Raw genomic sequence first — 15,000 nt, forward strand, 5'->3', positions numbered from 1 at the left:
CTGGCATTACCCTGGCCAGGTGTCACTGGATGGCCTGTTTACCTCGTGATTAATGAATGGGCCGCTAGTCTCCCCCCCCCCCCCCCCCGGCCCGAGGCCCGCCCACCCTCCCACTCGGCGGACCGCTCCCATTCAGCTCGGAGCGTGCCGCTGAATCTATTTGCCGAACGCTGACAGATCGTGAGCGGGGGCGAGGGGAGGCAGACAGACAGCCAGAGGGGGAGCGAGACAGGTAGACCGTGGAACAGGCAGACAGGGAGGGTGACCGACAGACGGAAAGATTTTAAAACAGACAGACAGACTGTCAAGCAGTGAGACAGCTAGAAAGACAGAGAGGTGGTGAGCCATGTAGACAGACAGACAGGTGGTGAGACAGGAAGTGAGAAAGAGAATGAGACAGGCAGGCATGCAAAGTGAGACGGGCGAGGGGAGAGAGGCAGAAAAAACGGTGAGACAGGCAGACAAATCATCAGACAGATAGACAGGTTGTGAGGCAGGTAGACAGGTGATGGGACAGAAGGGCAGGTGGTGGGAGAAGAGAGTGAGACAGGCAGGCAGGAAAATGTGAGCCAGGTGAGGGCAGAGAGGTCGACAAGCGGTGAGGCAGGTAGACAGACAGGTAGTGAGACAGGTGTCAGACGAGGTAAGAGGGACAGACAGACAGACAAACAGAGAGACAGACATATGGTCCCACCTTAGGAGGAAGCATTTCAGGGAGGCTCGCAAATCTGTTAGCCGTGCTAAACTAATTAGCTCAAAGCACAATAATGTAAACGTAATATAATTTGGGGGCGAGGCTTTGTGGCTCCGTAAAGTAACCGTTGGTTTAAATAAGGGCTAAAAGTGTGTTTGTCTTACAGATAACCCCTGCGTAATGACTCGTAAACAGCAGCGTGCGCTGAACATTCACTAAAGGGAAAGAAACGTGAGATTGAACCGTGAGTACACAGAGAGGCGCGTCATCCCCCAAGCTTTGAACGAGGATGCGTTCAATGGCGCAACGCAATTAAAGATGTTATGATCTCATTCCATCCCTGTCGCCGGCCGCGACGCACCCAAGCCCGAGTCGGATCCCATATACACCGGCCCGCTGAGCCTCCCCCCGTCTGCCTTGCATTAGCAGATTAACTTTTCATCGTCTCCCCCTCCTCCCCCCCTCCCCCGTCCTCCCTGATTGTACAGCGCGCCCCTCACCTGGTGAAGCCTTTGTGCGCACGTCCAAATATGTTTTCGCGGCGCGCTACGCCGCAGAAAGCTGTTATCCGCCGCGCGATGACAGGGGCGTTGAGGGGCCGAGCGGTGTCTCTAACCCCCCCCCCTCCGGTCTGTCAGGGAGAATGTGAAGGCGGGGGAGGAGGGGGGCTGTGTACACAGGTGATTACCTAATCAGTGTGTCCTCTCCGCAGCGCGGGGGCCAGCCAGGGTTCACGTCACTCAGCCCCCGTAAGCATCAGCCGCCTCGCAGTGTCATGAGTTCCTCACCGCTAGTTAAGCTGGCTAACACCGTGGAGAGAGAGAGAGAGAGAGAGAGAGAGAGAGAGAGAGAGAGAGAGAGAGAGGTGGAGGAGAGAGAGAAGGAGAGAGAGATAGAGCGAAAAAGAGGGGGGGGCGGGAGAGAGAGAGAGAGAGAGAGAGAGAGAGAGAGAGAGAGAGAGAGAGAGAGAGAGAGAGAGAGAGAGAGAGAGAGAGAGAGAGAGAGAGAGAGAGTTGGGGGAGAGAGATAGACAGACAGACAGAGAGGTGGATACGTGCGTACGACCGTCAGCGCATCGCTAGCCATTGTGGGCCTACTTGTGTCACTGCTGAGCAGATGAAAGGTCTCAGATCGTGTTTATGCTCTCCGTCAGCACCTCTTTGATACTATCTGTTCACTCCAGATACAGAGCATCTGTAACAAAAACAAATACTTCTGTACCTCAGCCAAGAATACCGTTTTTTTAAAGCTTCTTTTTAATAATCTATGTTTTGTTATCGCATTCCTAACGTTATTAAGGGGACTTTTAGAGTTTTGGACAGCTATTAATATTCCACGTTCCACTTATTTTTTTTTTCGCCGATCACGACATGTCGTGCGTGACAGAGAGCGTTTAAAGCCGAAAGCTTCTGCTTTCATTATGCTCGCGTAACGTCATCGCCCCAACGCATCACTTCAATCAATTTCTGTTGCGCTTTTTTTTTTTGCCCCCATTACCGCGGCCGATGAGTTACACATCGCCCACGCTGCACCACTCGAGCACTTAACGGATCACGGTGTGATTTTGTGTCAACCAACAAACGCTTTTCAACAAGCTTTTTAAATGCACGCTCGCCGCGCCTCGCTTTCTGTCACAACAACACAGGGTGTGTGTGTGCGTGTGTGTGTGTGTGTGTGTGTGTGTGTGTGTGTGTGTGTGTGTGGTGGGGGGGGGGGATGCCGCGTGTGTGTGTGTGTGTGTGTGTGTGTGTGTGTGTGTGTGTGTGTGTGTGTGTGTGTGTGTGTGTGTGTGTGTGTGTGTGTGTGTGTGTGGGGGGGGGGGGGGTGAGGAGGGGCGGGACTTCAGACACGATCATCGTCCTAACCTGCCGCTTTGGTATGCGGCAAAAATAAAAAGGGTTCCGCGCGTGTGAGTCGCACAGGTGTGCGCAGGTCGTGGACTCATCGCGTGTTATACAATGTTAATGAAACGCAAACATGTCACTCTCTCGCCCTCATCATCCCGGTGTTTTCACACCAGTGTGTGTCCCGTCCGTGGAGTGCAGTACAGTTGGCCTGCTGGTTGGTTCACTGGGTAGGTCGCTGCTCGCTGGGGGCTGTAGACTAGAGCTATCCCATAATAACAAACAGGCTATCCCGTCATATTATGAAACAAAACTCAGCTGATGTCAACTGACAACATATCTTACCAAGTAAGCATCGAGGGAGTGACGTGATGTTTGTTTGATCGGTCTAATGATAACTTTATTATTCAAAACGTCACATGACATTCTTGGATAATATTTATTTTTGCATTTTTAAACAGACTGAATATAAAACTTATATTTACTTTTGTTAAAGCACGAGAGGGTTATCTTGGCTTATCTTTAAGCAGAGCAGAGTCAACCGCAAACAATTTGCCCTGCGGTCGAATTGGCACCCATCCACGTTCTCAAGTACGTCATCGTTTTCACCACGGATGATTTCCTTTCCCACAATAAGTGTCGATTAGGAGTTTGACACCTATTATCCGCAGGAGTGGGTAAGTACAATCGTCGTTTCATGAACTAGGAGGAGAGATGAAGATGGAGTTTGATGGATGGAAACAAATTAGGATAATCCTGGCGTTTGATGACACAGAACCCCACGGGACAGGCAGTGACAACCCTTCATGTGTCTGCAGTGAACATTAACGTTAGTCACTGATCCATAGGGGTGTACAGTGTACAGAACAATTAATGCAAAATAGATCAATTCAATTTTATTTGTATAGCCCTTAATCACAGATACAGTCTCGAATGGCTTCACAGGTCATATGTTTATGACCCCCCCCCCCCCTGACCCTAGCCCCCAGAGAGCAAGAAAAAACTCCCTTAATTAGCAAGAAGGAAATCTTGAAGGGTGGGCGACCCCTCCTTCCAGGAATAATCAGGAGTGCAATGGATGCCATAATTGACATACATACAGGCTGTTCCCGTTAACTCCAGTATCTCTCTTGCTCTACTCTCACTGTGTCTGTCTTTCTCCATTCTTGTTTCTCTCTATTTTGCTTTCTCTCCCTTTCCTCTCTTCCCCCCCCCCCCCCCGCTCCTTCTCCCTCACCCTTTCTCTCTCTCTCCCTCCCTGTCTCTCTCGGATCCAACTCAAGGTTCTAAAGCTCAAACGGCGTATTGTCCAGCGTTCGTCCCTGTTTCTGCGAGCAGCAGCAGAACGTGACCTTTGTGCAGCCTCTGTGTAGACAGCAGTGTGTACAGTAACAGAGAGGAAGCTGAGGATTACGTTCACATCATCCTCCTTTCACCCCCGGACAGAGATTTATAACTGTGACATAGGCTTTTAATAACCACATCGATAGGGTGGGAAGTCTGTGTCTGTTTCCATATTTCTGATTCCATGCGTGTGAGTGTGTGTGTGTGTGTGTGTATGTGTGTGTGTGTGTGTGTGTGTGTGTGTGTGCATGCTCATACGAGCGCACACGGGGGTGGAGGTGGGGCGTCCCCCCCCCCCCCATGCCCCCCTGTACACCGGGCGAGTGACGGCTTTTATATACAAACATGAAACCACGGCAACCCCTCTGCTCATCCATCAGGGCGGCCTTTGTAGCTCCGCCGGGGGTCAGCGGTCATGTCTGGTCTACACCTCTCCCCCCCAAGGGGGGGGGGGGGGGGGACCCCGGCCCCCCCGGGGGGCTGCTGGGGTTCACGGCTATCGGCCGGGGCCAAGGAGAGGAGCCCTTGGCCCCGGGGTCTGGGTGGGTCCGTGTGTGTCTGTGTGTGTGTGTGTGTGTGTGTGTGTGTGTGTGTGTGTGTGTGTGTGTGTGTGTGTGTGTGTGTGTGTGTGTGTGTGTGTGTGTGTGTGTGTGTGTGTGTGTGTGTGTGTGTGTGTGTGTGCGTGCGTGCGTGCGTGTGTTTGTGTTTGTGTTTGTGTGTGTGGTGGTGGGGGTGGAGGGTTGGGGGACGGGGTGGGGGTCTGAGGTTTGTGTGTCTGTGTGTGTGTGTGTGTGTGTAGGTGTGTTTGTGTGTGTGTGATGGTGGAGGGTTTGGGGTGGGGGGGGGGGGTTCGAGGTGGCTCTCTATGTGTGGTGGTGGTGGTGGGTTGAGGGTTTGGGGTGCGGGGCGGCGGGGGGGGGGGGGTCTGCATTTAGAAGCTCTTAAAGGAAGCCCCCCCCTCCTGCTCCAATCTAATGTTTTCCACCGGGATGCCAGCCCACCTGCAGTCTGTCAGGGTGTTTAGATAGCGGCCGGGCCCTGATAGGGCCAGACGGGCCGCTCTCATTAGTGCCGGCCGCTTACAATAACACGGCAGAAGGCCGCGCAGAAACACATTAGATTTAGACCTTAATTTATGGCCCCCGACGACGGGGCCCATGGCTCCGGGACCGCAGCTTGGACATCGTCGGGGTAAATTGATGCAAAGCACTTAGCGGAGCCGTCCAGCGGTGCAGCGGCGAGTGCGAAGATGCTTGTCCGCAGTAAATATTAGGTTTGGGGAATATTTCAATCTTGTCAAAACAAAAGCCCCGCAATTGCTTTTAACGTCCTTAATCTTTGGTTGATTGTTCACAAGGGATTCCTGACTCACTCCTGCTCTACATCTGCTGGTGGGAGACGTGTTACGTAAAGCGTTTCCCTGGCCCGGGTTCGGTACAGTAAATCCAGGAGTTTTTTTTATCAGGGAGTTGTTTCCAAAGCAGAATTAATAAAAAAGAAAAGTATGGTACTGCTTTTGAATTCGATTAAATGTGAATGTGGAAATGTGTCTACTATTTTAAATGGTGTTGTATGTGTAACCATAATCCATATGTTAATTAGAATAAAGGTATATAAATACCTAAATATATTTTCATACTTTGTATTACTACGTTAAACTTCTTATTAATTGCCTTCAGATTATATAGAAAAACTTTTTTTTCGTTTTGGGAACTTCAGTTGAGAAATACTTTCAATTGCTATCCCACTTTTTTGCATCTGAAGCGAAGAGGCTACAGCCAAACATTTCCAACTGGGCTGAATGTTTTTATTCTGCCCCGGGGTGTGTGGTGGGTCGGTCCCATGGCGGAATCCAAATTGGCGCTAATTAGCCCCTGGGCTTGTTTTCTGTCTGACGTTTCCTCCACCGGTTCCATAAACATTGACACCTCTGCGGCCTCAGAATGGACCGTCCTGTCCTCTCCTTCCTCTCCTCTCCAGGTGTTCCTCCGTCCTGTCCTCTCCTTCCTCTCCTCTCCAGGTGTTCCTCCGTCCCCTCCTCTCTGTCCTGTCCTCTCCTTCCTCTCCTCTCCTTCCTCTCCTCTCCAGGTGTTCCTCCGTCCTCTCCTCTCCGTCCTCTCCTCTCCAGGTGTTCCGCCGTGCGCACGCTCACGGTGATCGGAGCAGACATGAGACGCACCGTCCTCCACGATTGAGCCCCTCCGACCGGGAGCGAACGGGAGGAGGAGAGGTCGAGGCGGGGAGGAGGGAAGGAGGGACGGGCGTCGTAACACAAGACCGACGAATGCGGGAAGAAAAAAAGCGAAAGAAAAATGCAAAAACATCAAGAAGGCGTGGAAGGGGACCCAAAGAAGGAGAGGGGAAGAAAGGAGCGAAGATGGAGGTGAGGGAGGATGAGGAAGACGGAAGGAAGGAGGAGAGAGGAAGAGAGTTGAACGCTACAACACTCTGGGCTGTTTGTGGCCGAGGCCCGGCTCATGGGCAAGGTCAGTGGAAACCGGCACCCATCTGGTAGCGCGGGGTTTGACTGGCACATAGTTAAACAATGATGCCGGTGGACTTATTTCAAACAGGGCTTAGGAGAGGAGGCAGAGTAAACATCAGAGCCTCCCTGGCCTCTGCGTCCACCTGTGTGTGTGTGTGTGTGTGTGTGTGTGTGTGTGTGTGTATGTGTGTGTGTGTGTGCTTGTGTGTGTGTGCTTGTGTATGTGTGCTCTTGTGTGTGTGTGCGTGCGTGTGTGCGTGTGTGTGTCTGCGTGCGTGCGTGTGTGTGTGTGTGTGTGTGTGTGTGTGTGCGTGTGTGTGTGCGCGCGTGTGTGTGTGTGTGCGCGCGTACGCTACTAGGTGAGGGCCTAATGAACGGAGCGCCGTGGATTAAAGGTCTTTGTGGAGCTACTCAGTGTCAGATGGAGCCACGGGGGTGTTTACGCGCACCGTTAATACTTTGATCAGCGTGTTTAAGAGAGCGGGCTCCTTATAGCACACCGCCGGACGGGGTCTGCGGTGGCGGGAGGTCTGCGGTGGCGGGGGGCGTGTGGCCAGATTGGGCAGGACGTCGGGCCCAATCTGGCAACCCCGGTGGGGGGACTCGGCGGGCACCCAGGGCCCCCCCCCCTCTGCCCCCTCGGTGTGCTAACAGCACCCGGAGGCCCTGCCAAATTAAGCACCCATCTGTGGAACAGAGACATTTTTCATGTTGATGCTCTTGGCGGCGGGGGCTGTTTATTTAATTCATTAATACGATGTGCTCCTGGCAGTCGCGGCCGTCGGCGCGCCTCAGAGTTCCCCTGTTTTAATGCTTAAAGGTGTGACTCGGGAGGGCTTGGGTGGCCTCAGACAAAAAACCTAGTTTTATGCGTTTTCTTCCCTCTTCTTCACCTCGACCATCATTGCACCGTTTAGAGCGGGCTCTTGAAATGCGGTTTGGCAGTTTGGCCGGAGAACTTTCGTCCTTCATTCATTCGTTCCTGCGAGCGAAAACATTACGTTTTCCCTGAGACGTCTGCATTCAGGCCCCTGCCTGCAGCCAATTTAAAAGCCAGTTCACATTATAACGCACACACACACACACGCACACACGCACGCATGCACGCACGCACGCACGCACGCACACACACACACACACTCCGCTGGGGAAGCAGGGTCCTTCCACGGCTTTCAAAGTAAAGGTCTGTCAACAGGAGTGGAGGCCAACACAGACTCCTTATGCTTGCTTAATATATTTACTGAGTAATTAAAGGTGAACAATTATCAGCCCCGGAGTGAAACCCGAGGCTTGAAGGACTTACACTGGGCTACAAATTAATCCAGTGCACACAGTCATGAATGGTTCCATAGCACACAGACGATAGTCATCCTCTATCCCAATGACCTTTTAAACATTTAACAGAAATGCACAAATCACCGTTACCTTAAAACTTAACATTTACATTTAATTTAGATATCATTTACATTCTGGGTATTTATCAGACGTTTTTTTTTCCAAAGCGACTTACAATAGGTACATTTGTCAGAAGAAAGAGAAACAATATATCGCTGTCTGTACAGTAAGGGTGCACATAGAAACGATTGCCAAGCAATTACAATCACTAGGTAAACCCATTCCCCGTATGCAACAAAGATAGCTAGGATGAGATACTACACAATGCTAAGTACCAGGTGCCAGGACAACATGTACAACATACAAGATACACTTTAAAATCTGTAACTGTAACACAAAGCAGCAATACCATGTAAAAACATTCACTTGGACCCCTTTCCTTTGAGACAAATCCCTCACATCCGCATGACGGAATCTCTTCTCTGCACCGTGCCACCGGTCATGACTGTGCTGCGGTGATTACAACTGTCACCTGTTGTTATCGTCTCCCAGCCAATCATGGCCTCGCTTACAGTTCCTGCGCCAGGACGCTCCGATTGTATTCTCGAGGAGATCCACGAAAGGCCGTTGAGAGTGAGGAAACCTGGCTGATTCCAGCCCCATCTGGGGGCTTAGTGCTGCCTTACCCAACAGTTCAGGGCTTTCTGTGCCATTAATCCAGGATGAGTATTCATGCAGCCTACAATCAAACATATGCAGAGGGGATCATGGAAATGTATACCAGCTTAATAACCGTTGTCTTTTTAGGATATCTGAACTTTTAGAGAAAGAAGAACTGTGCCGCTTGTTTGAATTGATTGTTTATATCCGAAATGATGCTTGCACATACTGCATGCTAATAATATACCGTACCCATTTTAGCCTTTTAAACTGTTTGACTTGGAAAGTGTTTGCCTTTACCAGGAGCGTAGCTGTGATTTGGGGATTCCAGGGGGCCCCGGCCCTCTAAGTGGGGGGCACTTGGGCACTGCATTAAGAACCCCCAAAGTGGTCCAAAGTAATTTGATTCCCTTGCTTGTGCCCATTATAATCTATAGCTTAGATGGTCTATATTTACACCTATTCTTTAAGCATCTGATCGTTCGTCCATAAAACAATGGACTGGCTGCCTGAAGCAGCCTAAATATCCTGAAATATGCCGCTAAATGGTACTCGAGCAGTCTGGATGCGGCTTAAACAAACCAAGAGCAGAATATTATTGAAATCCAAAGCGCAAACTGACCTTTCCATCCAGCACTTTTGGTTATGTTATGCAATGTATTCCTCTGAACTGGAAGTACTTAACCACCACACCCAGGCAGGGAGTGAGGTTATTGTGTACTGATTGCATATTGAAAATGAAACACTGATGGACAGATTAAACATTATTAAGACCTTATCGGATAAACATTGAATACCTAATATGAATCTTCTTTATCCTGGGGCACATTACATCACCTCCTCTGCTGACAATACTCAAGCAGTACTAAAGTGTGTTTATGTGTGAGTGTGTTTGTGTGTGTGTGTGTGTGTGTGTGTGTGCGTGTGTGTGTGTGTGTGTGTGTGTGTGTGTGTGTGTGTGTGTTTGTGTGTGTGTGTGTGTGTGTGTGTGTGTGTGTGAGTGTGCGTGTGTGTGCGTGTGTGTGCGTTTTGTGTATTTTGTACCTCAGGCCAAACCAAGATATCCAATGGACCAAGAACTATTTTCAGACCATATTTTTTATACTTTGAAGCACTATGAGTAACTTTGGGACCGTTTCACGGCACACACCTTAAAACATGAATCCCTCCTGACAGGGTGTGGGGCCAAAGAATAACAGTTGCACCTTGAACTGTGTTTGGGTGTACAGCACGGGTTCTGCGTTCAACAGCCCCACGGCAGAATGGCAACGATCACATGTACCTGCGCTGCTCAAAGAGGAGAAGTTTCCCCTCTGCAGAGCATTTCAGTCTGGTTTGGCCTCATTTTGTAGGAACCCAGCAGAAGCATCTGTTTGGAGTTGAAGGCTCAAGGATGCTTGAAATTAGGGAATGCATTCTGCGCTCTCCAAACATTTACAGAGCGTTGGATGTCTGTATGTCACTCTGTTTTCGTCTGGGCATGAATAATTAGAATATATCACCGCAGATGCTGCTTTTCTCCCTGTAGAGAATGAATGAACCATCCAGACATCCCAGGACGTTGTGGTATTGTTCAGCAGCAACAGCGCCTAGGACATCAAAAGTGTGTTTATAGCAGACATTTTGTACGTAGAATAATAATAAAGCAATCCTGAAAGCCTTTGTTTTGTTTGTACATACTTCTTCCAAGTAAAGAATTAGTTTCATTGGCTCGATCAACCTGGAGAAAAGTTTTATGCGTTCATAATTGTGAAACAACCCCCCCCCCCCCCCCAAAAAAAATCAATCACAAATAAAAACGTTTTTCTTTTACTTTGTTTAATAAGCAATGAACGACAGAGCGCTGCAGCTGTCGAGGTCCCAGCAGTTTATAATGTTTACTGTCATCAGGACGGCCCCCTCAGTGTCTCCATTAGCTCAGCCCGGCATCAGGTTTCATCTCGATATTCATTACTGTCGCCTTCTGAGTGCTTCGGCCTGAGATGGTGACAGCGGTCTAAATCACCATCCGTCTCCTGCCCCACCACAGCCTCCCGCTAATTGCAGACCCGGACAGACACAACAGCCCGGGGCGTGACGTGGGATCACGACCGACATGATAAGTTGTTTATTTAAGGAGATGAGTGAATGTCCAGTTGGTGAGTGGACGCCAGACGGCGTCAAAGGCAGGGTTGGGTCACTTGCTCGAAGGGGTCCCCAAAAAACATTCATGATTGATTAATTGTGGATATTGCGGACGTTAAGAGGCCCCCTTAAGAGGAATTCTGCAACAACCACCAAAACAAGGAGGGTCTTCCGAAGGTATCGTCCTGCGTTCCAATACCCATACTACCACACTATTTAGCATGCCAAAAAAAAGATCTAGTATGTCGCGATGCATTGCATGGAAAATGCAGTATGCCAGAATCCCCAGGATGTTGTACTACATCCGGTCGTCATTCACAGTATACGCAAGCCAGCATGCTCTTTGCACCATTCTGCCGCACAATCTTCTGCAGCAGCAGAAGACACATCCTGTCGATCGAATGCCGCCCGCGAAAGGGTGGCTCTACAGGTGTGCTGATCAGGGAAATCACCTGTAGTATGTCCCAGTTTTATTGCATACTGTGTGCAACGGCAAGTACTTTGTGAGGCAGTAGCAGCTGCAGTCCGCAATGCAAGCAAAATTAAAAGTACGCGATTTGGAACGCAGCCCCTCGGTCTCTCCGTCCACCGCGAGTATGTCTTCAATTTGTTGCCATGGCAACGTGTGTACACGCGTTGCCATGGCAACAAATTGAGGACATACTTGCGGTGAAGGGGCGGAGCAGGACGCGATGCCTTGTCACGTCCTGCTCCTTGAAAGCCCTGGAAAGTGGGGTCGGCTTTCAGGCTGGCTCTGCAGAGGAAAAGGGGTTTTGGGGCGCAGTAATTGCTCCATAATGAGAGCTGCAATGACCTCCTACCACATGCTGCCCGAGTGGTTCATTTCCATCTTTTTATTTTTTTTCTTCTTCTTCGTCAGTATTTTCGCTCGTCAAGTGAAAGTGGGAGTGGCGGAGTTACACACATGGAAAAAACATGTCCTGTGCTGTGCTGTTCGACGGCTCCTGCCTGGAAGGAATTTGATTTCTCCCCCCCCCCCCCACTCCACTCCCCAACAGCTGTGTTGCTTTACACGAGCATGAAGTCAGCGAATCACCCATCGCGCATCAATCACACTGCCCTGACACTTCCTCCAAACTGTGTGTTCAGCTGAAAGGGGCTCGGATGCAGTGTTGCCAGATTGGGCCAGATTTCCCGCCGAATCTGGTAAGATGCGCTGCAGCCAGAAATCTGGCCCAATCTGGCAACACTGCTCGGAAGACCGAGGGGGGGGGGGGCAGAAGGAAGGAAAGACGAGGAAAAAGAGCGGGAGTCGGGGAAGAATGAACGCTGCTTGAAGGATGAACAAGTCATTACATCCTTTTAATTGAGCACGTCTTAACATCTTCTTAATTGCTCCGTCCACTGGCACGCTGAGGCTCCACTTGGAGGGTCACAGGAAGTCACCTGACACCTGCAACAGGAAGTCCTGATTTGGACTGAACTCGGTTTGACCTGCGCATGCGCCTTGTCTCTCCACGCTGTTTACTATTACCCTGAATGAATACCAACGTGTCAGTGCGTACTCAGTTAAAAACGTGGAAATATCACCGCGATATTAGCACGGGTAATGGGTATAATACGTCAAACTAAAGCTGTCTACGTTTCTCATGTAGTTCTCCCATTTACACGTGAGTTAACTCTGGACAAAAAATAATAAACTCCCCCCTCCCTCCCTCCAAAGAAAATAATTTCCCCGTTAGGTGGATATGACAGGTACAGCGTACATATGGGTCGTTATGAATTATAAAAATCCAACTGTGAAGTCTGGGACGACGTATACAACTAATATTTATTTAAACTGTATCACGGGGTGAGGGGCTCGGAGCTGGCAGGGCTCGTGGAGGAGCTCGAACAGAGAAGGCCCTGTTCCTCCTCGCACACTTCAAACTCCAAAGCTCCTCCGTGTTTTGGGTTCACTTCCCCGCCTCGAATGCGCTGGCGAGTTCAACCCCATAATGAATGTTAAATAGGGCGTATTTAGAGAGTTAAGAGGCAGCGAGGCGCGGACAGAGTGGCCGTTATCTTCCCAGGGGGCGTTAATGGATTTTATTTTTACGAGATATCTTTTTAAAAGTCAGAATGGAATAGTTCCCACCGGTGCCACCCATGCGGAGAATGTATTTACGCCCAGCACGCTTTTGCATAAACGCTGTCTCTGTGGTGGGCTGTTGCGTGCATGAAGTCACCTATAGCCGTGAACTGAAGGAAGCCTTCACAACCGCTTTGTTTTAAGTGCTGTGAGTCATCAGGTGATTTGAGTGATTTGAGTGAACGGAAGTGGAACAGATTTTACCTGCTGGGTGGCGGATTCGGGTAATGGCAATGACTCGAACCTGTTTGACATGACACTTGCGTCATGTTGTGTCTGCATCACACTACGCACACTACATCTACGCAATGTCAAACCACTACACTACGATAGTTGTGTAGAGTTCAACTGATATCCCACACTAATACAACCAGCAGTCTCCGTCCATATAGTAGTAAAGAATAATGGTAGTGGTAATAATAACGTCTATAAAGGAACAGATGAGATGAGAGTACTAATATGGAATAAATAAACAGCATTAAAACATCATTGTAAGAGTAATATTCTCCTGGAACACACCACTCAACGACCAACACACCACCATATCAATATCAAACAGTTAGAACAGTTCTATGTGCTCCATTTAATTCACATCACCTTCAGCGACACCCCCTCCCCCCACCTCCACACACACACACACACACACACACACACACACACACACACACACACACACACACACACACACACACACACACACACACACACACACACACTCTCACACACACACACACACACACACACACACACACACACACACACACACACACACACACACACACAGACACACACACACACACACACACACACACACACACACACACACACACACACACACACACACACTCACACACACACACACACACGCATACACACGCAGAACACTCGTCAAAGCACTGGCCCTCTCGTCCAATGAAAACAGAGCGAGGAATGGCAGAGCCAGTGAAGTGAAGGCTGCGCTGGGACTTGGGTTTCAGTCTAATTGGGATCAGACGCAGCATGTGCACTTCTGGCACGTTCTGTTACATTAATCAGAGCGCCTTTAATCGCAGAAAGCCTCTACTGAGCATGCACTGGGCGGATGCACAGACCGGCTCCCCCTTCTCCAACCCCCCCTTTGACCCCCTCACAGCCCCCCCCCCCCCCAAAGACCATCACAGTCCACTATGCACGCTGCAAACCCCCCCCTCTCAGACCCCCCGTAGTCTCCAAGAGACCCTCTTGCACACCCATAGACCTCCGTAGACCACCACAGACCATCCAGACCCACGGACCCCCATAGTCTCCATGAGACCCCCCCCCCCCCCCCCCCCCCAGACCCATTATGATAGCCAGACCCGTGCAGACCACCCGAGACCCCAATAGAGCCGCAGTCACACTCAGACCCCCCCTAGACCTCCCCAAAAACCCCAGACCACCATAGAGCACACACACACACACACACACACACACACACACACACACACACACACACACACACACACACACACACACACACACACACACACACACACACACACACACACACACACACACACACACACACACACACGCACACACAGACGCCTGGAGAGACCCCATGCACCCCCACAGACCTGGGCTCCGTCAGAGCGTGCCCCCTTTTGACTCCATAAACACCCACCCTCGAAAATTGGGGTCAACTGTGCACACACTCCCCACACACCGCCCCGCCCCCCCCCCCAGCAGCCCTGCCACCACAAAGGGGTCCCGGTAATGATTAAATTACCCTGAGTGTGGATGTTCCCAATCTGGAGATTCCTGGCGGACGACTCTTCCTCTGATTGTAATTTATGTCGGAAGTCATCGCTGTCCAGAGCCCCCCGCTTAGTCCCCCCCCCCCAGAGGGGAAAATGAGAGTGTGGAACTGGAACGAGGGGAACATCTTCTAGTCAATGGGAGTGCTACTTACCTCGCTCAAAGCACACAGACGAGTCTAACACATTTAGCAGGAATATAGCCAATAACGATAAGTTATTAATGTTAAAATATGGTCTGATCAATGAAATACATTCAACTTTAATTGAATTAATTTTGATTATATTAGATTATATAAAAATGAATGCATCTTTATTTTTTTGGTGTATTGTGTAGCCTACGTTTTGGGGATATTTTATCTTTAGACTAAAGCGAAGTCTTATTGTAGGCCTCACGTGTCATTAATCTACATACGATTTGGCCTTGACGTAAACTTGACAGCGACTGATTGGGCATTTGCTTGGATGATGATGGGATCATATGTCTGTGTGTGTGTGTGTGTGTGTGTGTGTGTGTGTGTGTGTGTGTGTGTGTGTGTGTGTGTGTGTGTGTGTGTGTGTGTGTGTGTGTGTGTGTGTGTGTGTGTGTGTGTGTGTGTGTGTGTGTGTGTGTGTGAGTTTGTGTGTATGTGTGTATGTGTGTGTAT

Source organism: Gadus chalcogrammus, chromosome 13 (assembly GCF_026213295.1).
Source record: "Gadus chalcogrammus isolate NIFS_2021 chromosome 13, NIFS_Gcha_1.0, whole genome shotgun sequence".
NCBI lineage: Eukaryota > Metazoa > Chordata > Actinopteri > Gadiformes > Gadidae > Gadus > Gadus chalcogrammus.